Genomic DNA, 26922 nt, shown 5'->3' on the forward strand with positions numbered 1-26922 from the left:
AAAGTTTATTTTCATAGCATATATTGTTTGCCTATAAGGTTGAGTCTATTATAAAACGCATTTCACTCCAACCGGTCCTGTAAACAAACTACTGAACCGAAAGAGGCACTTTTCCACGTATCCCGTATATTATAACTATATACGCTGCCAACGAGAAAATTGTCAAAAGGTGCGTATATATATATATATATATATATATATATATATATATATATATATATATATATATATATATATATGTGTGTGTGTGTGTGTGTGTGTGTGTGTGTCTGTGTATTTCCTTAAAAGTTATAATCTTATACTTTTTCAGTTGTGGTATAGACTTCAAACTTGGTATACGCATCTATCTAAACGACCAGTATAAAAAGGGAGATTGTTTGCAATTATTTCCGGTTTGAAGCACACACTATCCTCGCGAGACAAAATGTATTTTTCTCTCGTCTGTATACTATATCGTGGAAATGATGCTCAATGTTTTTTTCCAAAATGTTTTTGGGGGGTACACTGCCTCCTTGGGGCTCTTAGAGTGCCCACGCAGGAGACCAAATAATACGTGTATAATAGAATACTATGAGCAGTGCCCCTGGGAATACTAACTGTGATCCTCAGGAACATTGTTTCTGAAAGAAACACTGGTGTGGCCCCATCTCTAAAGCTACATATGTTTCTTTCTAAATAGTTCAGTATCGTCTCGAAGCTTCACACGAACATACTGCCTAGTTTCGAGACGATATCAACAGTTAGTGTATAAATATATTATTTTCGTCTGTGTCTGTAATAACGAAAATATTTTGTTCACGCAATGCCAACAGAAACTATTTTGATAAAACGAAGCAACGTGATAAGAAAAAAAACGTAAGAAGAAAGAAGGTTCGGCGGGGAATCGAACCCAGACCTGCTACTCAGAAAGCAGACACTTTACCGCGGAGCTAACTTACTACGTTGAGTTTTGTTTGTTTTATTCTCCTCAATATACCACATAAGAGTCCAAATGAAGGCAATTCAAAAATATGGCAATTTTGCATTCAAGATGGCGACTTCTCCAATGATTTGTTTCTTCCCTTAAACTGAACTACGTCCTTAATAACATAGCGAAACCTGGCTTACCTACCAAGAGCACAACTTACAATTTTTATGGTTACAAATTTTTGAGCCGCCATTTTGAATCGAAGATGGCGACTTTTCCAACATGTCGCATTTTTCCCCTCACATGCCCTATAATCTACACACTTGAACGCAATTTCGTGATTCCACCATATCTACAAGTTGTGTACAATTAGACGCTCCCTTATAACATTCCTAGCACTTTCTTACACCGAACATGACTATTTTTTCAAGTTTAAGGGCGGATTCGCAAACTACGCATCAGAATAAACATCACCTCGAAATTTCAACGTCCTACATACAGCCATTACAAATTTCACATTTTTTCGATTTGCGCCGCGAAACGAAAACGAATTTCAATGCTCTTTTTTCTATCATAAACTATGTTCCTAGCTTCACTGCCCGACAAAATATGACGATTCTATGGTGTGCGGAACGACTCTAAAAACCAGCATTTTGAAACGACGAAAAATTTCGACACTTCATTTACACGGAAAATGTCGCCTTTTTCGTGATATCGGAATTTTCCCATTACTCACATCCCATGACGAACAAGTATGCAAAATTTGGTGTTTGTATGTTTTGTGGAAGTATGCGAACAATTAAGTGTGTTTCCGATTCGAGAGGTATATAATTCCGCACAGATGCCGGCCGCAACGTACCAGTACCATGTGAGCAGTAAGAACGAAGTCGAAAATCTAAGGAAATCGGTAGTGTAGGGGATTGACGTGAGCCCACTGGACAGGAGAGCTGGGTTCGATTCCGAACAATCTTTTTCTCACTTTTTCTTTCTTTGAAAGTTTATTTTCATAGCATATATTGTTTGCCTATAAGGTTGAGTCTATTATAAAACGCATTTCACTCCAACCGGTCCTGTAAACAAACTACTGAACCGAAAGAGGCACTTTTCCACGTATCCCGTATATTATAACTATATACGCTGCCAACGAGAAAATTGTCAAAAGGTGCGTATATATATATATATATATATATATATATATATATATATATATATATATATATATATATATATATATATATATATATATGTGTGTGTGTGTGTGTGTGTGTGTGTCTGTGTATTTCCTTAAAAGTTATAATCTTATACATTTTCAGTTGTGGTATAGACTTCAAACTTGGTATACGCATCTATCTAAACGACCAGTATAAAAAGGGAGATTGTTTGCAATTATTTCCGGTTTGAAGCACACACTATCCTCGCGAGACAAAATGTATTTTTCTCTCGTCTGTATACTATATCGTGGAAATGATGCTCAATGTTTTTTTCCAAAATGTTTTTGGGGGGTACACTGCCTCCTTGGGGCTCTTAGAGTGCCCACGCAGGAGACCAAATAATACGTGTATAATAGAATAATAAATAGAATACTATAAGCAGTGCCCCTGGGAATACTAACTGTGATCCTCAGGAACATTGTTTCTGAAAGAAACACTGGTGTTGCCCCATCTCTAAAGCTACATATGTTTCTTTCTAAATAGTTGAGTATCGTCTCGAAGCTTCACACGAACATACTGCCTAGTTTCGAGACGATATCAACAGTTAGTGTATAAATATATTATTTTCGTCTGTGTCTGTAATAACGAAAATATTTTGTTCACGCAATGCCAACAGAAACTATTTTGATAAAACGAAGCAACGTGATAAGAAAAAAAAACGTAAGAAGAAAGAAGGTTCGGCGGGGAATCGAACCCAGACCTGCTACTCAGAAAGCAGACAATTTACCGCGGAGCTAACTTACTACGTTGAGTTTTGCTTGTTTTATTCTCCTCAATATACCACATAAGAGTCCAAATGAAGGCAATTCAAAAATATGGCAATTTTGCATTCAAGATGGCGACTTCTCCAATGATTTGTTTCTTCACTTAAACTGAACTAATCTTTGTTTCACCCTAGGAAGAGTATAAAACGGAAATACGTCAAACGCGTCAAACCAGTGTAGCCAGTAGCAAAAAGTGTACTTTTCTGTCAGAAGGGATGAAAGACTATTGTCCCTTTATACATGTGGATATAGTCTCATACAACAAGGTTACAGACCTTACGGTTGCCTCTATTCGTAGAACAAGTGGGAAGTGAACAACACAAGTCACTTTATGTAGTTATTTATATCTTTACTTAAAATAACTTAATAGCGTGTGTAATCCAATTTTATGTATGGCCAAACGGCAAAGCAGAATGAAAAGATTTTCGGTTTATATTAGACCCCAATCCCAATTAAGATGATATCATATCACATTAATTATAATAGCATACCAAGGAGGAGTGGGGAGGAGTCCGAATTTTTGCAAAAAAAATTAAGTATCTCACTAGCCGCTCAACTTAGAAAGCTGAAATTTGACATGTTTTAAAAATAAGCAGACAGCCCAGGAATTTTAGCGTTTTTGAGAATTCCCTTCAGATTCTAAACCCTTCTAACATTCAATTTTTTTTACACACCCCCCTGGATAGAAAAGGAATCCAATTCTTTCTTCAAATCCAATTCCATCAATCAGTGTTGTATGTTTATTGCATCAATTAAAAAAAAAGGTTTGCTAATTTCTTTCCTTTCAAAATATGAAGTAAACACATGCTCATGTCTGGTTTTGTAAAGCACATGATTTCATTGTTTCGGAGTTTCGATCAAGACAATCAACAAAATAGACATGCTTAATCCTTCTCTTTTGGGCGCCGCAGTTCCTTCCGAGAAATAATTAAGCTTTTTTTTTTTTTTTAAAGGAAAATTGATACGTATAAATGAAGGTTGAAAGGGAAGAGGCCATTAAACCAGTTATTACTAATAGTTGAGTTACAGAATATATTGCTTTGTGAATACACCCCCTTTTATTTTGAACATCCCTGTAAGAAAAAGTTCCTGGCGTACGTATTGACTCCCTTTTTAGTGGGAGGTCGCGCTTTTAGTATATTACGAGTTGGTAGTGGGTTGATATGTAAAAATAATCGGAAACGATTGTGTCGAATTCATGGTGTCGAATTCATAGTTTAGGGGTCACTGAGATAAATAGTAACTCTCCCGAAGCTGTTCAAGTCTAAGCTTAGCCCCATCCACATGGTGGGGATGAAAATTAAAATGTCCAAACTCATTAAGATTAGTGTAGAACTCATAGTTTTCGTGGTCGCTAGATGAATAGTGACAATCTCCAGTTTGTGCAAATAGTGTTGCTCACGAGACGAGAAATTAGGTTTTCTCGTTTCGTCTCGATCATGGAAGACTTACTTCTCGTGTCAATTATCGAAGGATTAGTTCTCGTCTTATCTCAAAATTTATTCGGATTGTTTTGTAAATTTATTTATGCCCTGAGTTTTCTTAATTTCATCCACAAATTATGAGATTCACTCCTCATCACGAAAGGTTTACGAAAGGTAACAAAAATTTAAACTATGTTAACTTTTATAGCAGTAGTGTGGCCAGGGAGGACGATCCGGGGCTATACACCCCTAAAAGTTTTTTTTTTATTTTTTATTCCTGCATTATTATTTTTGTCAAAGTTATAGGTAGCCAATTTTAAAACTGTCAAAGTTAATAGCCTATGCTATTCTTATTTTCAGTGCACTGTATTTTTTATGTATTTTATTGTTATTTACGATGTAGAACCTGTTTAAATGCGCTTGCCCTTTCTCTATTGAAAGTATTTAAGCAAAACTAAATTCGCTTGAACAAGTCATTGAAGCGGTGGGTGAATATAAATTTGTAAAAAATGAAACCTAAAACAACTTTTGCGGGGGAGGGTTCCGGACCACCCACTATCCTGTGTGGTATTCCATATTACTGGTGCGTAAAGAAATAACGGTTTTTAAAAGAACCGACAGATTTTTTCAAAAACTGGGAAGATTATGAAAATTCCGATTTACAGAGAAAATTCTTTCGAATTTAAAAACTGTTGCGTTTGTAACTGGTGCCGATTTTAATAGAAAACCGAACCGTTTTTTAGTAGAAAAACGAGCCGGTTTAAGACCAAAAACAGTTTTGGTGAATTCGGTTAGTGACAGAATTTAAAATGTTTTTGAAGATTGTGGTAAAAACAAATTAAACTTCAGAGTTGACTTGCGCGGCAGTTTATAATTGTTCGTGTGTCCAGCGTAGCTGGTAAGTTCATCTAGCATATTAATATAAGTGCTTGCAACCCTAACGGTAGCCGACAACAACAGCAGAAGCATGACACAAGTAAGATTGTCAGATTTACTCTCACTCAAATATTAGTGTACCGAAAAACTTTTTTAAAATGGAGCTACTTTTGCAGTAGATACACGAAGAAAGTAAGACTGACTGTTAGAATAATAATAGAGGTATGCAAACTCATTCTTTATCAGTTAAACTTCTTACGATAAGGTAAGTTTGGCAACATGAGCTCAGTTGTTGCCACGTCGGCGGAAGCGGGATGACAGTTTTGATTCATTGTGTTCTGTGATAGTTCAGTGAATTTTGTTGTGCAAATTTCTTCTGTTTTGTTTTATTTTGTTATTTTCTTGTTATAGTTATTCCGTATTATCTGTGTTATTATTAGTGCTGTTAGTAGTTAATTTTGTGTTTAATTGCTATAGTGGTATTTTTGGAGACAGTGGCTAAAAATTCCCACATTGTTATAAGAAGCAAAGAAAGAAGGGAAACCTCTTTCTACTGGTGAAAAAATCATGTTCTTAAACGTTTATTCATATTTTCGAAACCAGGCAGTGAAGCTGGAGAGAGGGTTTGTCCTTAGGCGTCAAGGCATCTCTGAAAAAAAAAGGGGGGAGTAATAGTGTGATTCATACCATGACTGAGAGTGGGTTAATTCCTGGAGCTGACCTCGTTTTTCGCGGCACAAAAACAGCTGATTATCACAAAGAATTTGAGCAGCAGAATATGAATATTTCCAAGAAATACTCTTTCCGAATGTACCACCAAATTCCGTGATTGTTATAGATAATGACCGCACATACTCAATAAAAGACGAAAAAATCCTTACGAAATCATGTTCCAAAAAAGAAATTGTAGAGTGGTTAAAAAGAAAAGTGTTGAATGTGATTCAAGCTGCAACAAATTTGAAGTAATACAAATGTTAAATAAAGTTGCTTCTAACACAGAAGTCTCCTACAGAATAGAAGGCATTAAGTTCTTCGTCTCCCCCTTATCATTGCGAACTCCCTCCCACTGAACTTGTGTGGAGTAAAGATTTGGGTGCTTCTTGCCTCCAGGAATAGATTACGTAAGGTAAGTAATTACAATTCCTCTTCTATTATTATTATTATTATTATTATTATTATTATTATTATTATTATTATTATTATTATTATTATTATTATTATTATTATTATTATTATTATTATTGAGTCGCTTACCGCTGCGCAGTTTGGTTCGTGTTCTTTTTTATTTTCTCAAATCGGTTTCCTCCTACTCATAATAAGTGGCAACATCGCGCTAGTTGAACGTCATTTCCGTTTTATAATCTTCCTAGGGTGGGACAGAGAGGACGTCCTTAATAACATAGCGAAACCTGGCTTACCTACCAAGAGCACAACTTACTATTTTTATGGTTACAAATTTTTGAGCCGCCATTTTGAATCGAAGATGGCGACTTTTCCAACATGTCGCATTTTTCCCCTCACATGCCCTGTAATCTACACACTTGAACGCAATTTCGTGATTCCACCATATCTACAAGTTGTGTAGAATTAGACGCCCCCTTATAACATTCCTAGCACTTTCTTACACCGAACATGACTATTTTTTCAAGTTTAAGGGCGAATTCGCAAACTACGCATCAGAATAAACATCACCTCGAAATTTCAACGTCCTACATACAGCCATTACAAATTTCACATTTTTTCGATTTGCGCCGCGAAACGAAAACGAATTTTAATGCTCTTTTTTCTATCATAAACTATGTTCCTAGCTTCACTGCCCGACAAAATATGACGATTCTATGGTGTGCGGAACTACTCTAAAAACCAGCATTTTGAAACGACGAAAAATTTCGACACTTCATTTACACGGAAAATGTCGCCTTTTTCGTGATATCGGAATTTTCCCATTACTCACATCCCATGACGAACAAGTATGCAAAATTTGGTGTTTGTATGTTTTGTGGAAGTATGCAAACAATTAAGTGTGTTTCCGATTATAGAGGTATATAAATAATAAATAATTCCGCAAAGATGCCGGCCGCAACGTACCAGTATCATGTGAGCAGTAAGAACGAAGTCGAAAATCTCAGGAAATGGGTAGTGTAGGGGATTGACGTGAGCCTACTGGACAGGAGACCTGGGTTCGATCCCTAACAATCTTTTTCTCACTTTTCTTTCTTTGAAAGTTTATTTTCATAGCATATATTGTTTGCCTATAAGGTTGAGTCTATTATAAAACACATTTCACTCCAACCGGTCCTGTAAACAAACTACTGAACCGAAAGAGGCACTTTTCCACGTATCCCGTATATTATAACTATATACGCTGCCAACGAGAAAATTGTCAAAAGGTGCGTATATATATATATATATATATATATATATATATATATATATATATATATATATATATATATATATATATATGTGTGTGTGTGGGTGTGTGTGTGTGTGTGTCTGTGTATTTCCTTAAAAGTTATAATCTTATACTTTTTCAGTTGTGGTATAGACTTCAAACTTGGTATATGCATCTATCTAAACGACCAGTATAAAAAGGGAGATTGTTTGCAATTATTTCAGGTTCGAAGCACACACTATCCTCGCGACACAAAATGTATTTTTGTCTCGTCTTTATACTATATCGTGGAAATGATGCTCAATGTTTTTTTCCAAAATGTTTTTGGGGGGTACACTGCCTCCTTGGGGCTCTTAGAGTGCCCACGCAGGAGACCAAATAATACGTGTATAATAGAATACTATGAGCAGTGCCCCTGGGAATACTAACTGTGATCCTCAGGAACATTGTTTCTGAAAGAAACACTGGTGTGGCCCCATCTCTAAAGCTACATATGTTTCTTTCTAAATAGTTCAGTATCGTCTCGAAGCTTCACACGAACATACTGCCTAGTTTCGAGACGATATCAACAGTTAGTGTATAAATATATTATTTTCGTCTGTGTCTGTAATAACGAAAATATTTTGTTCACGCAATGCCAACAGAAACTATTTTGATAAAACGAAGCAACGTGATAAGAAAAAAAACGTAAGAAGAAAGAAGGTTCGGCGGGGAATCGAACCCAGACCTGCTACTCAGAAAGCAGACACTTTACCGCGGAGCTAACTTACTACGTTGAGTTTTGTTTGTTTTATTCTCCTCAATATACCACATAAGAGTCCAAATGAAGGCAATTCAAAAATATGGCAATTTTGCATTCAAGATGGCGACTTCTCCAATGATTTGTTTCTTCACTTAAACTGAACTACGTCCTTAATAACATAGCGAAACCTGGCTCACCTACCAAGAGCACAACTTACAATTTTTATGGTAACAAATTTTTGAGCCGCCATTTTGAATCGAAGATGGCGACTTTTCCAACATGTCGCATTTTTCCCCTCACATGCCCTGTAATATACACACTTGAACGCAATTTCGTGATTCCACCATATCTACAAGTTGTGTAGAATTAGACGCCCCCTTATAACATTCCTAGCACTTTCTTACACCGAACATGACTATTTTCTCAAGTTTAAGGGCGGATTCGCAAACTACGCATCAGAATAAACATCACCTCGAAATTTCAACGTCCTACATACAGCCATTACAAATTTCACATTTTTTCGATTTGCGCCGCGAAACGAAAACGAATTTTAATGCTCTTTTTTCTATCATAAACTATGTTCCTAACTTCACTGCCCGACAAAATATGACGATTCTATGGTGTGCGGAACTACTCTAAAAACCAGCATTTTGAAACGACGAAAAATTTCGACACTTCATTTACACGGAAAATGTCGCCTTTTTCGTGATATCGGAATTTTCCCATTACTCACATCCCATGACGAACAAGTATGCAAAATTTGGTGTTTGTATGTTTTGTGGAAGTATGCAAACAATTAAGTGTGTTTCCGATTATAGAGGTATATAATTCCGCACAGATGCCGGCCGCAACGTACCAGTATCATGTGAGCAGTAAGAACGAAGTCGAAAATCTAAGGAAATCGGTAGTGTAGGGGATTGACGTGAGCCTACTGGACAGGAGACCTGGGTTCGATCCCTAACAATCTTTTTCTCACTTTTTCTTTCTTTGAAAGTTTATTTTCATAGCATATATTGTTTGCCTATAAGGTTGAGTCTATTATAAAACACATTTCACTCCAACCGGTCCTGTAAACAAACTACTGAACCGAAAGAGGCACTTTTCCACGTATCCCGTATATTATAACTATATACGCTGCCAACGAGAAAATTGTCAAAAGGTGCGTATATATACATATATATATATATATATATATATATATATATATATATATATATATATATATATATATATGTGTGTGTGTGTGTGTGTGTGTGTGTCTGTGTATTTCCTTAAAAGTTATAATCTTATACTTTTTCAGTTGTGGTATAGACTTCAAACTTGGTATACGCATCTATCTAAACGACCAGTATAAAAAGGGAAATTGTTTGCAATAATTTCCGGTTCGAAGCACACACTATCCTCGCGACACAAAATGTATTTTTGTCTCGTCTTTATACTATATCGTGGAAATGATGCTCAATGTTTTTTCCAAAATGTTTTTGGGGAGTACACTGCCTCCTTGGGGCTCTTAGAGTGCCCACGCAGGAGACCAAATAATACGTGTATAATAGAATACTATGAGCAGTGCCCCTGGGAATACTAACTGTGATCCTCAGGAACATTGTTTCTGAAAGAAACACTGGTGTGGCCCCATCTCTAAAGCTACATATGTTTCTTTCTAAATAGTTCAGTATCGTCTCGAAGCTTCACACGAACATACTGCCTAGTTTCGAGACGATATCAACAGTTAGTGTATAAATATATTATTTTCGTCTGTGTCTGTAATAACGAAAATATTTTGTTCACGCAATGCCAACAGAAACTATTTTGATAAAACGAAGCAACGTGATAAGAAAAAAAACGTAAGAAGAAAGAAGGTTCGGCGGGGAATCGAACCCAGACCTGCTACTCAGAAAGCAGACACTTTACCGCGGAGCTAACTTACTACGTTGAGTTTTGTTTGTTTTATTCTCCTCAATATACCACATAAGAGTCCAAATGAAGGCAATTCAAAAATATGGCAATTTTGCATTCAAGATGGCGACTTCTCCAATGATTTGTTTCTTCACTTAAACTGAACTACGTCCTTAATAACATAGCGAAACCTGGCTTACCTACCAAGAGCACAACTTACAATTTTTATGGTAACAAATTTTTGAGCCGCCATTTTGAATCGAAGATGGCGACTTTTCCAACATGTCGCATTTTTCCCCTCACATGCCCTGTAATCTACACACTTGAACGCAATTTCGTGATTCCACCATATCTACAAGTTGTGTAGAATTAGACGCCCCCTTATAACATTCCTAGCACTTTCTTACACCGAACATGACTATTTTTTCAAGTTTAAGGGCGGATTCGCAAACTACGCATCAGAATAAACATCACCTCGAAATTTCAACGTCCTACATACAGCCATTACAAATTTCACATTTTTTCGATTTGCGCCGCGAAACGAAAACGAATTTTAATGCTCTTTTTTCTATCATAAACTATGTTCCTAGCTTCACTGCCCGACAAAATATGACGATTCTATGGTGTGCGGAACTACTCTAAAAACCAGCATTTTGAAACGACGAAAAATTTCGACACTTCATTTACACGGAAAATGTCGCCTTTTTCGTGATATCGGAATTTTCCCATTACTCACATCCCATGACGAACAAGTATGCAAAATTTGGTGTTTGTATGTTCTGTGGAAGTATGCAAACAATTAAGTGTGTTTCCGATTATAGAGGTATATAATTCCGCACAGATGCCGGCCGCAACGTACCAGTATCATGTGAGCAGTAAGAACAAAGTCGAAAATCTAAGGAAATCGGTAGTGTAGGGGATTGACGTGAGCCTACTGGACAGGAGACCTGGGTTCGATCCCTAACAATCTTTTTCTCACTTTTTCTTTCTTTGAAAGTTTATTTTCATAGCATATATTGTTTGCCTATAAGGTTGAGTCTATTATAAAACACATTTCACTCCAACCGGTCCTGTAAACAAACTACTGAACCGAAAGAGGCACTTTTCCACGTATCCCGTATATTATAACTATATACGCTGCCAACGAGAAAATTGTCAAAAGGTGCGTATATATACATATATATATATATATATATATATATATATATATATATATATATATATATATATATATATGTGTGTGTGTGTGTGTGTGTGTCTGTGTATTTCCTTAAAAGTTATAATCTTATACTTTTTCAGTTGTGGTATAGACTTCAAACTTGGTATACGCATCTATTTAAACGACCAGTATAAAAAGGGAGATTGTTTGCAATTATTTCCGGTTCGAAGCACACACTATCCTTTCGACACAAAATGTATTTTTGTCTCGTCTTTATACTATATCGTGGAAATGATGCTCAATGTTTTTTTCCAAAATGTTTTTGGGGGGTACACTGCCTCCTTGGGACTCTTAGAGTGCCCACGCAGGAGACCAAATAATACGTGTATAATAGAATACTATGAGCAGTGCCCCTGGGAATACTAACTGTGATCCTCAGGAACATTGTTTCTGAAAGAAACACTGGTGTGGCCCCATCTCTAAAGCTACATATGTTTCTTTCTAAATAGTTCAGTATCGTCTCGAAGCTTCACACGAACATACTGCCTAGTTTCGAGACGATATCAACAGTTAGTGTATAAATATATTATTTTCGTCTGTGTCTGTAATAACGAAAATATTTTGTTCACGCAATGCCAACAGAAACTATTTTGATAAAACGAAGCAACGTGATAAGAAAAAAAACGTAAGAAGAAAGAAGGTTCGGCGGGGAATCGAACCCAGACCTGCTACTCAGAAAGCAGACACTTTACCGCGGAGCTAACTTACTACGTTGAGTTTTGTTTGTTTTATTCTCCTCAATATACCACATAAGAGTCCAAATGAAGGCAATTCAAAAATATGGCAATTTTGCATTCAAGATGGCGACTTCTCCAATGATTTGTTTCTTCACTTAAACTGAACTACGTCCTTAATAACATAGCGAAACCTGGCTCACCTACCAAGAGCACAACTTACAATTTTTATGGTAACAAATTTTTGAGCCGCCATTTTGAATCGAAGATGGCGACTTTTCCAACATGTCGCATTTTTCCCCTCACATGCCCTGTAATATACACACTTGAACGCAATTTCGTGATTCCACCATATCTACAAGTTGTGTAGAATTAGACGCCCCCTTATAACATTCCTAGCACTTTCTTACACCGTACATGACTATTTTCTCAAGTTTAAGGGCGGATTCGCAAACTACGCATCAGAATAAACATCACCTCGAAATTTCAACGTCCTACATACAGCCATTACAAATTTCACATTTTTTCGATTTGCGCCGCGAAACGAAAACGAATTTTAATGCTCTTTTTTCTATCATAAACTATGTTCCTAGCTTCACTGCCCGACAAAATATGACGATTCTATGGTGTGCGGAACTACTCTAAAAACCAGCATTTTGAAACGACGAAAAATTTCGACACTTCATTTACACGGAAAATGTCGCCTTTTTCGTGATATCGGAATTTTCCCATTACTCACATCCCATGACGAACAAGTATGCAAAATTTGGTGTTTGTATGTTTTGTGGAAGTATGCAAACAATTAAGTGTGTTTCCGATTATAGAGGTATATAATTCCGCACAGATGCCGGCCGCAACGTACCAGTATCATGTGAGCAGTAAGAACGAAGTCGAAAATCTAAGGAAATCGGTAGTGTAGGGGATTGACGTGAGCCTACTGGACAGGAGACCTGGGTTCGATCCCTAACAATCTTTTTCTCACTTTTTCTTTCTTTGAAAGTTTATTTTCATAGCATATATTGTTTGCCTATAAGGTTGAGTCTATTATAAAACACATTTCACTCCAACCGGTCCTGTAAACAAACTACTGAACCGAAAGAGGCACTTTTCCACGTATCCCGTATATTATAACTATATACGCTGCCAACGAGAAAATTGTCAAAAGGTGCGTATATATACATATATATATATATATATATATATATATATATATATATATATATATATATATATATATGTGTGTGTGTGTGTGTGTGTGTCTGTGTATTTCCTTAAAAGTTATAATCTTATACTTTTTCAGTTGTGGTATAGACTTCAAACTTGGTATACGCATCTATCTAAACGACCAGTATAAAAAGGGAAATTGTTTGCAATTATTTCCGGTTCGAAGCACACACTATCCTCGCGACACAAAATGTATTTTTGTCTCGTCTTTATACTATATCGTGGAAATGATGCTCAATGTTTTTTTCCAAAATGTTTTTGGGGAGTACACTGCCTCCTTGGGGCTCTTAGAGTGCCCACGCAGGAGACCAAATAATACGTGTATAATAGAATACTATGAGCAGTGCCCCTGGGAATACTAACTGTGATCCTCAGGAACATTGTTTCTGAAAGAAACACTGGTGTGGCCCCATCTCTAAAGCTACATATGTTTCTTTCTAAATAGTTGAGTATCGTCTCGAAGCTTCACACGAACATACTGCCTAGTTTCGAGACGATATCAACAGTTAGTGTATAAATATATTATTTTCGTCTGTGTCGGTAATAACGAAAATATTTTGTTCACGCAATGCCAACAGAAACTATTTTGATAAAACGAAGCAATGTGATAGGAAAAAAAAACGTAAGAAGACAGAAGGTTCGGCGGGGAATGGAACCCAGACCTGCTACTCAGAAAGCAGACACTTTACCGCGGAGCTAACTTACTACGTTGAGTTTTGTTTGTTTTATTCTCCTCAATATACCACATAAGAGTCCAAATGAAGGCAATTCAAAAATATGGCAATTTTGCATTCAAGATGGCGACTTCTCCAATGATTTGTTTCTTCACTTAAACTGAACTACGTCCTTAATAACATAGCGAAACCTGGCTTACCTACCAAGAGCACAACTTACAATTTTTATGGTTACAAATTTTTGAGCCTCCATTTTGAATCGAAGATGGCGACTTTTTCAACATGTCGCATTTTTCCCCTCACATGCCCTGTAATCTACACACTTGAACGCAATTTCGTGATTCCACCATATCTACAAGTTGTGTAGAATTAGACGCCCCCTTATAACATTCCTAGCACTTTCTTACACCGAACATGACTATTTTTTCAAGTTTAAGGGCGGATTCGCAAACTACGCATCAGAATAAACATCACCTCGAAATTTCAACGTCCTACATACAGCCATTACAAATTTCACATTTTTTCGATTTGCGCCGCGAAACGAAAACGAATTTTAATGCTCTTTTTTCTATCATAAACTATGTTCCTAGCTTCACTGCCCGACAAAATATGACGATTCTATGGTGTGCGGAACTACTCTAAAAACCAGCATTTTGAAACGACGAAAAATTTCGACACTTCACTTACACGGAAAATGTCGCCTTTTTCGTGATATCGGAATTTTCCCAATACTCACATCCCATGACGAACAAGTATGCAAAATTTGGTGTTTGTATGTTTTGTGGAAGTATGCAAACAATTAAGTGTGTTTCCGATTATAGAGGTATATAATTCCGCACAGATGCCGGCCGCAACGTACCAGTATCATGTGAGCAGTAAGAACGAAGTCGAAAATCTAAGGTAATCGGTAGTGTAGGGGATTGACGTGAGCCCACTGGACAGGAGACCTGGGTTCGATTCCGAACAATCTTTTCTCACTTTTTCTTTCTTTGAAAGTTTATTTTCATAGCATATATTGTTTGCCTATAAGGTTGAGTCTATTATAAAACGCATTTCACTCCAACCGGTCCTGTAAACAAACTACTGAACCGAAAGAGGCACTTTTCCACGTATCCCGTATATTATAACTATATACGCTGCCAACGAGAAAATTGTCAAAAGGTGCGTATATATATATATATATATATATATATATATGTGTGTGTGTGTGTGTGTGTGTGTGTGTGTGTGTGTGTCTGTGTATTTCCTTAAAAGTTATAATCTTATACTTTTTCAGTTGTGGTATATACTTCAAACTTGGTATACGCATCTATCGAAACGACCAGTATAAAAAGGGAGATTGTTTGCAATTATTTCCGGTTTGAAGCACACACTATCCTCGCGAGACAAAATGTATTTTTCTCTCGTCTGTATACTATATCGTGGAAATGATGCTCAATGTTTTTTTCCAAAATGTTTTTGGGGGGTACACTGCCTCCTTGGGGCTCTTAGAGTGCCCACGCAGGAGACCAAATAATACGTGTATAATAGAATAATAAATAGAATACTATAAGCAGTGCCCCTAGGAATACTAACTGTGATCCTCAGGAACATTGTTTCTGAAAGAAACACTGGTGTTGCCCCATCTCTAAAGCTACATATGTTTCTTTCTAAATAGTTGAGTATCGTCTCGAAGCTTCACACGAACATACTGCCTAGTTTCGAGACGATATCAACAGTTAGTGTATAAATATATTATTTTCGTCTGTGTCTGTAATAACGAAAATATTTTGTTCACGCAATGCCAGCAGAAACTATTTTGATAAAACGAAGCAACGTGATAAGAAAAAAACGTAAGAAGAAAGAAGGTTCGGCGGGGAATCGAACCCAGACCTGCTACTCAGAAAGCAGACACTTTACCGCGGAGCTAACTTACTACGTTGAGTTTTGTTTGTTTTATTCTCCTCAATATACCACATAAGAGTCCAAATGAAGGCAATTCAAAAATATGGCAATTTTGCATTCAAGATGGCGACTTCTCCAATGATTTGTTTCTTCACTTAAACTGAACTACGTCCTTAATAACATAGCGAAACCTGGCTTACCTACCAAGAGCACAACTTACTATTTTTATGGTTACAAATTTTTGAGCCGCCATTTTGAATCGAAGATGGCGACTTTTCCAACATGTCGCATTTTTCCCCTCACATGCCCTGTAATCTACACACTTGAACGCAATTTCGTGATTCCACCATATCTACAAGTTGTGTAGAATTAGACGCCCCCTTATAACATTCCTGGCACTTTCTTACACCGAACATGACTATTTTTTCAAGTTTAAGGGCGAATTCGCAAACTACGCATCAGAATAAAAATCACCTCGAAATTTCAACGTCCTACATACAGCCATTACAAATTTCACATTTTTTCGATTTGCGCCGCGAAACGAAAACGAATTTTAATGCTCTTTTTTCTATCATAAACTATGTTCCTAGCTTCACTGCCCGACAAAATATGACGATTCTATGGTGTGCGGAACTACTCTAAAAACCAGCATTTTGAAACGACGAAAAATTTCGACACTTCATTTACACGGAAAATGTCGCCTTTTTCGTGATATCGGAATTTTCCCATTACTCACATCCCATGACGAACAAGTATGCAAAATTTGGTGTTTGTATGTTTTGTGGAAGTATGCAAACAATTAAGTGTGTTTCCGATTATAGAGGTATATAAATAATTCCGCACAGATGCCGGCCGCAACGTACCAGTATCATGTGAGCAGTAAGAACGAAGTCGAAAATCTCAGAAAATGGGTATTGTAGGGGATTGACGTGAGCCTACTGGACAGGAGACCTTGGTTCGATCCCTAACAATCTTTCTCTCACTTTTTCTTTCTTTGAAAGTTTATTTTCATAGCATATATTGTTTGCCTATAAGGTTGAGTCTATTATAAAACACATTTCACTCCAACCGGTCCTGTAAACAAACTACTGAACCGAAAGAGGCACTTTTCCACGTATCCCGTATATTATAACTATATACGCTGCCAACGAGAAAATTGTCAAAAGGTGCGTATATATACATATATATATATATATATATATATATATATATATATATGTGTGTGTGTGTGTGTGTGTGTGTGTGTCTGTGTATTTCCTTAAAAGTTATAATCTTATACTTTTTCAGTTGTGGTATAGACTTCAAACTTGGTATACGCATCTATCTAAACGACCAGTATAAAAAGGGAGATTGTTTGCAATTATTTCCGGTTCGAAGCACACACTATCCTCGCGAAACAATATGTATTTTTGTCTCGTCTGTATACTATATCGTGGAAATGATGCTCAATGTTTTTTTCCAAAATGTTTTTGGGGGGTACACTGCCTCCTTGGGGCTCTTAGAGTGCCCACGCAGGAGACAAAATAATACGTGTATAATAGAATAATAAATAGAATACTATGAGCAGTGCCCCTGGGAATACTAACTGTGATCCTCAGGAACATTGTTTCTGAAAGAAACACTGGTGTTGCCCCATCTCTAAAGCTACATATGTTTCTTTCTAAATAGTTGAGTATCGTCTCGAAGCTTCACACGAACATACTGCCTAGTTTCGAGACGATATCAACAGTTAGTGTATAAATATATTATTTTCGTCTGTGTCTGTAATAACGAAAATATTTTGTTCACGCAATGCCAACAGAAACTATTTTGATAAAACGAAGCAACGTGATAAGAAAAAAACGTAAGAAGAAAGAAGGTTCGGGCGGGAATCGAACCCAGACCTGCTACTCAGAAAGCAGACACTTTACCGCGGAGCTAACTTACTACATTGAGTTTTGTTTGTTTTATTCTCCTCAATATACCACATAAGAGGAAAAATTAAGGCAATTCAAAATATGGCAATTTTTAATTCAAGATGGCGACTTCTCCAATGATTTGTTTCTTCACTTAAACTGAACTACGTCCTTAATAACATAGCGAAACCTGGCTTACCTACCAAGAGAACAACTTACAATTTTCATGGTTACAAATTTTTGAGCCGCCATTTTGAATCGAAGATGACGACTTTTCCAACATGTCGGAATTTTCCCCTCACATGCGCTGTACTCTACACACTTGAACGCAATTTCGTGATTCCACCATATCTAAAAATTGTGTAGAATTAGACGCCCCCTTATAATATTCCTAGCACTTTCTTACACCGAACATGACTATTTTTTTCAAGTTTAAGGGCGGATTCGCAAACTGCGCATCAGAATAAACATCACCTCGAAATTTCTACCTCCTAGATACAGCCATTACAAATTTCACATTTTTTCGATTTGCGCCGCGAAACGAAATCGAATTTTAATGCTCTTTTTTCTATCATAAACTATGTTCCTAGCTTCACTGCCTGACAAAATATGACGTTTCTATGGTGTGCGGAACTACTCTAAAAACCAGCATTTCAAAACGACGAAAAATTTCGACACTTCATTTACATGGAAAATGTCGCCTTTTTCGTGATATCGGAATTTTCCCATTACTCACATCCCATGACGAACAAGTATGCAAAATTTGGTGTTTGTATGTTTTGTGGAAGTACGCAAACAATTAAGTGTGTTTCCGATTATAGAGGTATATAATTCCACAGACGCGGGCTCGCTACGTACCAGTACTATGTGAGCAGTAGGTAGGAAGTCCAGAATTTAAGGAATTGAGTAGTGTAGGGGAACGACGTGAGCCTACTAGGCGGGAGACCTGGGTTCGATTCCCAACAAGTTTTTCTGTCACTTTTTCTTTCTTTGAAAGTTTATTTTTATAGCATAGGTGATTGAAAATAAGCTTGACTCTATCATATACGGCATTTCATTCCAACCGGACCCGCAACTAAAACTATTAAATCGAAAGGGGCACTTTCCCACGTATCTTATATATTATAAATATGTACGCTGTCGACGAGACAATTTTCAAGAGGGGCCCATTTGTGTGTGTGTATGAGCGTGTGTGTGCAGTGGCGTACGCAGGAATTTATTTCGGGAGGGGTCCAAACTCAATATCTGTGTATTTTATATTGAAATTCCTAAACTTGTCCCAAAAATTAGGCTACATTTACACAAAAGTTGGAATTTCGGGGGTGGTCCGGACCCCCAGGAACCACCCCCTGCGTACGTCCCTGTATGTGTGTGTATTTACTTAAAATTAATATTTTATACTTTCCATTTGTGGTATTCACTCCAAATTTGGTATACGCAGGTATCTTAACGAGGGACATAAAAGGAGAGAGAGATATTTTGCAATCGTTTCCGGTTTGAAGTAGACACTGTTGTCGCGAGACAAAATGTATTGTTGTCTTGTATGGACACTATATCGTGAAAAAGATGCCCGTTGTTTCTTTCAGACTCTTTTTGGGGAACACCGCCTCCTCAGAGTGCCCCTGGCGAGATCCAAATAATACGTATATAATACAATAACAAATAGAATGTTATCAGCAGTGCCCCCAGGGTAATACTCCCCCCCCCTGAACATTGCTTCCGATAGAGACACTGGTGATGCTTCATTTCCAATGCTACATATGTTTGATATTAAATACTTCAGTATCGTCTCGAAACTTTACACGAACATACTGCCTAGTTTCGAGACCATCTCAACAGTTAGCGTATAAATATATCCTTTCCGTCTATGTCTGTAATAACGAAAATATTTTGTTCACGCAATGCGAACAGAAATTATTTTCATAAATCAAAGCAACGTGATAAGAAAAAAAACGCAAGATAAAACAGGGTCGGCGGGGATTCGAACCCAGACCTGCTACTCAGAAACCAGACACTTTATCGCGGAGCTAACTTACTACGTTGAATACTGCTTGTTCTATTCTCATCAATATACCACATAAGAGGAAAAATTAAGGCAATTCAAAAATATGGCAATTTTTAATTCAAGATGGCGACTTCTCCAATGATTTGTTTCTTCACTTAAACTGAACTACGTCCTTAATAACATAGCGAAACCTGGCTTACCTACCAAGAGAACAACTTACAATTTTCATGGTTACAAATTTTTGAGCCGCCATTTTGAATCGAAGATGACGACTTTTCCAACATGTCGGAATTTTCCCCTCACATGCGCTGTACTCTACACACTTGAACGCAATTTCGTGATTCCACCATATCTAAAAATTGTGTAGAATTAGACGCACCCTTATAATATTCCTAGCACTTTCTTACACCGAACATGACTATTTTTTTCAAGTTTAAGGGCGGATTCGCAAACTGCGCATCAGAATAAACATCACCTCGAAATTTCTACCTCCTAGATACAGCCATTACAAATTTCACATTTTTTCGATTTGCGCCGCGAAACGAAATCGAATTTTAATGCTCTTTTTTCTATCATAAACTATGTTCCTAGCTTCACTGCCTGACAAAATATGACGTTTCTATGGTGTGCGGAACTACTCTAAAAACCAGCATTTCAAAACGACGAAAAATTTCGACACTTCATTTACATGGAAAATGTCGCCTTTTTCGTGATATCGGAATTTTCCCATTACTCACATCCCATGACGAACAAGTATGCAAAATTTGGTGTTTGTATGTTTTGTGGAAGTACGCAAACAATTAAGTGTGTTTCCGATTATAGAGGTATATAATTCCACAGACGCGGGCTCGCTACGTACCAGTACTATGTGAGCAGTAGGTAGGAAGTCCAGAATCTAAGGAGTTGAGTAGTGTAGGGGAACGACGTGAGCCTACTAGGCGGGAGACCTGGGTTCGATTCCCAACAAGTTTTTCTGTCACTTTTTCTTTCTTTGAAAGTTTATTTTTATAGCTTAGGTGATTGAAAATAAGCTTGACTCTATCATATACGGCATTTCATTCCAACCGGACCCGCAACTAAAACTATTAAATCGAAAGGGGCACTTTCCCACGTATCTTATATATTATAAATATGTACGCTGTCGACGAGACAATTTTCAAGAGGGGCCCATTTGTGTGTGTGTATGAGCGTGTGTGTGCAGTGGCGTACGCAGGAATTTATTTCGGGAGGGGTCCAAACTCAATATCTGTGTATTTTATATTGAAATTCCTAAACTTGTCCCAAAAATTAGGCTACATTTACACAAAAGTTGGAATTTCGGGGGTGGTCCGGACCCCCAGGAACCACCCCCTGCGTACGTCCCTGTATGTGTGTGTATTTACTTAAAATTAATATTTTATACTTTCCATTTGTGGTATTCACTCCAAATTTGGTATACGCAGGTATCTTAACGAGGGACATAAAAGGAGAGAGAGATATTTTGCAATCGTTTCCGGTTTGAAGTAGACACTGTTGTCGCGAGACAAAATGTATTGTTGTCTTGTATGGACACTATATCGTGAAAAAGATGCCCGTTGTTTCTTTCAGACTCTTTTTGGGGAACACCGCCTCCTCAGAGCGCCCCTGGCGAGATCCAAATAATACGTATATAATACAATAACAAATAGAATGTTATCAGCAGTGCCCCCAGGGTAATACTCCCCCCCCGAACATTGCTTCCGATAGAGACACTGGTGATGCTTCATTTCCAATGCTACATATGTTTGATATTAAATACTTCAGTATCGTCTCGAAACTTTACACGAACATACTGCCTAGTTTCGAGACCATCTCAACAGTTAGCGTATAAATATATCCTTTCCGTCTATGTCTGTAATAACGAAAATATTTTGTTCACGCAATGCGAACAGAAATTATTTTCATAAATCAAAGCAACGTGATAAGAAAAAAAACGCAAGATAAAACAGGGTCGGCGGGGATTCGAACCCAGACCTGCTACTCAGAAACCAGACACTTTATCGCGGAGCTAACTTACTACGTTGAATACTGCTTGTTCTATTCTCATCAATATACCACATAAGAGGAAAAATTAAGGCAATTCAAAAATATGGCAATTTTTAATTCAAGATGGCGACTTCTCCAATGATTTGTTTCTTCACTTAAACTGAACTACGTCCTTAATAACATAGCGAAACCTGGCTTACCTACCAAGAGAACAACTTACAATTTTCATGGTTACAAATTTTTGAGCCGCCATTTTGAATCGAAGATGACGACTTTTCCAACATGTCGGAATTTTCCCCTCACATGCGCTGTACTCTACACACTTGAACGCAATTTCGTGATTCCACCATATCTAAAAATTGTGTAGAATTAGACGCACCCTTATAATATTCCTAGCACTTTCTTACACCGAACATGACTATTTTTTTCAAGTTTAAGGGCGGATTCGCAAACTGCGCATCAGAATAAACATCACCTCGAAATTTCTACCTCCTAGATACAGCCATTACAAATTTCACATTTTTTCGATTTGCGCCGCGAAACGAAATCGAATTTTAATGCTCTTTTTTCTATCATAAACTATGTTCCTAGCTTCACTGCCTGACAAAATATGACGTTTCTATGGTGTGCGGAACTACTCTAAAAACCAGCATTTCAAAACGACGAAAAATTTCGACACTTCATTTACATGGAAAATGTCGCCTTTTTCGTGATATCGGAATTTTCCCATTACTCACATCCCATGACGAACAAGTATGCAAAATTTGGTGTTTGTATGTTTTGTGGAAGTACGCAAACAATTAAGTGTGTTTCCGATTATAGAGGTATATAATTCCACAGACGCGGGCTCGCTACGTACCAGTACTATGTGAGCAGTAGGTAGGAAGTCCAGAATCTAAGGAATTGAGTAGTGTAGGGGAACGACGTGAGCCTACTAGGCGGGAGACCTGGGTTCGATTCCCAACAAGTTTTTCTGTCACTTTTTCTTTCTTTGAAAGTTTATTTTTATAGCTTAGGTGATTGAAAATAAGCTTGACTCTATCATATACGGCATTTCATTCCAACCGGACCCGCAACTAAAACTATTAAATCGAAAGGGGCACTTTCCCACGTATCTTATATATTATAAATATGTACGCTGTCGACGAGACAATTTTCAAGAGGGGCCCATTTGTGTGTGTGTATGAGCGTGTGTGTGCAGTGGCGTACGCAGGAATTTATTTCGGGAGGGGTCCAAACTCAATATCTGTGTATTTTATATTGAAATTCCTAAACTTGTCCCAAAAATTAGGCTACATTTACACAAAAGTTGGAATTTCGGGGGTGGTCCGGACCCCCAGGAACCACCCCCTGCGTACGTCCCTGTATGTGTGTGTATTTACTTAAAATTAATATTTTATACTTTCCATTTGTGGTATTCACTCCAAATTTGGTATACGCAGGTATCTTAACGAGGGACATAAAAGGAGAGAGAGATATTTTGCAATCGTTTCCGGTTTGAAGTAGACACTGTTGTCGCGAGACAAAATGTATTGTTGTCTTGTATGGACACTATATCGTGAAAAAGATGCCCGTTGTTTCTTTCAGACTCTTTTTGGGGAACACCGCCTCCTCAGAGTGCCCCTGGCGAGATCCAAATAATACGTATATAATACAATAACAAATAGAATGTTATCAGCAGTGCCCCCAGGGTAATACTCCCCCCCCCTGAACATTGCTTCCGATAGAGACACTGGTGATGCTTCATTTCCAATGCTACATATGTTTGATATTAAATACTTCAGTATCGTCTCGAAACTTTACACGAACATACTGCCTAGTTTCGAGACCATCTCAACAGTTAGCGTATAAATATATCCTTTCCGTCTATGTCTGTAATAACGAAAATATTTTGTTCACGCAATGCGAACAGAAATTATTTTCATAAAACAAAGCAACGTGATAAGAAAAAAAACGCAAGATAAAACAAGGTCGGCAGGGATTCGAACCCAGACCTGCTACTCAGAAACCAGACACTTTATCGCGGAGCTAACTTACTACGTTGAATCCTGCTTGTTCTATTCTCCTCAATATACCACATAAGAGGAAAAATTAAGGCAATTCAAAAATATGGCAATTTTTAATTCAAGATGGCGACTTCTCCAATGATTTGTTTCTTCACTTAAACTGAACTACGTCCTTAATAACATAGCGAAACCTGGCTTACCTACCAAGAGAACAACTTACAATTTTCATGGTTACAAATTTTTGAGCCGCCATTTTGAATCGAAGATGACGACTTTTCCAACATGTCGGAATTTTCCCCTCACATGCGCTGTACTCTACACACTTGAAAGCAATTTCGTGATTCCACCATATCTAAAAATTGTGTAGAATTAGACGCCCCCTTATAATATTCCTAGCACTTTCTTACACCGAACATGACTATTTTTTTCAAGTTTAAGGGCGGATTCGCAAACTGCGCATCAGAATAAACATCACCTCGAAATTTCTACCTCCTAGATACAGCCATTACAAATTTCACATTTTTTCGATTTGCGCCGCGAAACGAAATCGAATTTTAATGCTCTTTTTTCTATCATAAACTATGTTCCTAGCTTCACTGCCTGACAAAATATGACGTTTCTATGGTGTGCGGAACTACTCTAAAAACCAGCATTTCAAAACGACGAAAAATTTCGACACTTCATTTACATGGAAAATGTCGCCTTTTTCGTGATATCGGAATTTTCCCATTACTCACATCCCATGACGAACAAGTATGCAAAATTTGGTGTTTGTATGTTTTGTGGAAGTACGCAAACAATTAAGTGTGTTTCCGATTATAGAGGTATATAATTCCACAGACGCGGGCTCGCTACGTACCAGTACTATGTGAGCAGTAGGTAGGAAGTCCAGAATCTAAGGAATTGAGTAGTGTAGGGGAACGACGTGAGCCTACTAGGCGGGAGACCTGGGTTCGATTCCCAACAAGTTTTTCTGTCACTTTTTCTTTCTTTGAAAGTTTATTTTTATAGCATAGGTGATTGAAAATAAGCTTGACTCTATCATATACGGCATTTCATTCCAACCGGACCCGCAACTAAAACTATTAAATCGAAAGGGGCACTTTCCCTCGTATCTTATATATTATAAATATGTACGCTGTCGACGAGACAATTTTCAAGAGGGGCCCATTTGTGTGTGTGTATGAGCGTGTGTGTGCAGTGGCGTACGCAGGAATTTATTTCGGGAGGGGTCCAAACTCAATATCTGTGTATTTTATATTGAAATTCCTAAACTTGTCCCAAAAATTAGGCTACATTTACACAAAAGTTGGAATTTCGGGGGTGGTCCGGACCCCCAGGAACCACCCCCTGCGTACGTCCCTGTATGTGTGTGTATTTACTTAAAATTAATATTTTATACTTTCCATTTGTGGTATTCACTCCAAATTTGGTATACGCAGGTATCTTAACGAGGGACATAAAAGGAGAGAGAGATATTTTGCAATCGTTTCCGGTTTGAAGTAGACACTGTTGTCGCGAGACAAAATGTATTGTTGTCTTGTATGGACACTATATCGTGAAAAAGATGCCCGTTGTTTCTTTCAGACTCTTTTTGGGGAACACCGCCTCCTCAGAGCGCCCCTGGCGAGATCCAAATAATACGTATATAATACAATAACAAATAGAATGTTATCAGCAGTGCCCCCAGGGTAATACTCCCCCCCCGAACATTGCTTCCGATAGAGACACTGGTGATGCTTCATTTCCAATGCTACATATGTTTGATATTAAATACTTCAGTATCGTCTCGAAACTTTACACGAACATACTGCCTAGTTTCGAGACCATCTCAACAGTTAGCGTATAAATATATCCTTTCCGTCTATGTCTGTAATAACGAAAATATTTTGTTCACGCAATGCGAACAGAAATTATTTTCATAAATCAAAGCAACGTGATAAGAAAAAAAACGCAAGATAAAACAGGGTCGGCGGGAATTCGAACCCAGACCTGCTACTCAGAAACCAGACACTTTATCGCGGAGCTAACTTACTACGTTGAATACTGCTTGTTCTATTCTCATCAATATACCACATAAGAGGAAAAATTAAGGCAATTCAAAAATATGGCAATTTTTAATTCAAGATGGCGACTTCTCCAATGATTTGTTTCTTCACTTAAACTGAACTACGTCCTTAATAACATAGCGAAACCTGGCTTACCTACCAAGAGAACAACTTACAATTTTCATGGTTACAAATTTTTGAGCCGCCATTTTGAATCGAAGATGACGACTTTTCCAACATGTCGGAATTTTCCCCTCACATGCGCTGTACTCTACACACTTGAACGCAATTTCGTGATTCCACCATATCTAAAAATTGTGTAGAATTAGACGCCCCCTTATAATATTCCTAGCACTTTCTTACACCGAACATGACTATTTTTTTCAAGTTTAAGGGCGGATTCGCAAACTGCGCATCAGAATAAACATCACCTCGAAATTTCTACCTCCTAGATACAGCCATTACAAATTTCACATTTTTTCGATTTGCGCCGCGAAACGAAATCGAATTTTAATGCTCTTTTTTCTATCATAAACTATGTTCCTAGCTTCACTGCCTGACAAAATATGACGTTTCTATGGTGTGCGGAACTACTCTAAAAACCAGCATTTCAAAACGACGAAAAATTTCGACACTTCATTTACATGGAAAATGTCGCCTTTTTCGTGATATCGGAATTTTCCCATTACTCACATCCCATGACGAACAAGTATGCAAAATTTGGTGTTTGTATGTTTTGTGGAAGTACGCAAACAATTAAGTGTGTTTCCGATTATAGAGGTATATAATTCCACAGACGCGGGCTCGCTACGTACCAGTACTATGTGAGCAGTAGGTAGGAAGTCCAGAATCTAAGGAATTGAGTAGTGTAGGGGAACGACGTGAGCCTACTAGGCGGGAGACCTGGGTTCGATTCCCAACAAGTTTTTCTGTCACTTTTTCTTTCTTTGAAAGTTTATTTTTATAGCATAGGTGATTGAAAATAAGCTTGACTCTATCATATACGGCATTTCATTCCAACCGGACCCGCAACTAAAACTATTAAATCGAAAGGGGCACTTTCCCACGTATCTT

This window comes from Thermobia domestica, chromosome 10 (assembly GCF_964235325.1).
Source record: "Thermobia domestica chromosome 10, izTheDome1.hap1.1, whole genome shotgun sequence".
Lineage (NCBI taxonomy): Eukaryota > Metazoa > Arthropoda > Insecta > Zygentoma > Lepismatidae > Thermobia > Thermobia domestica.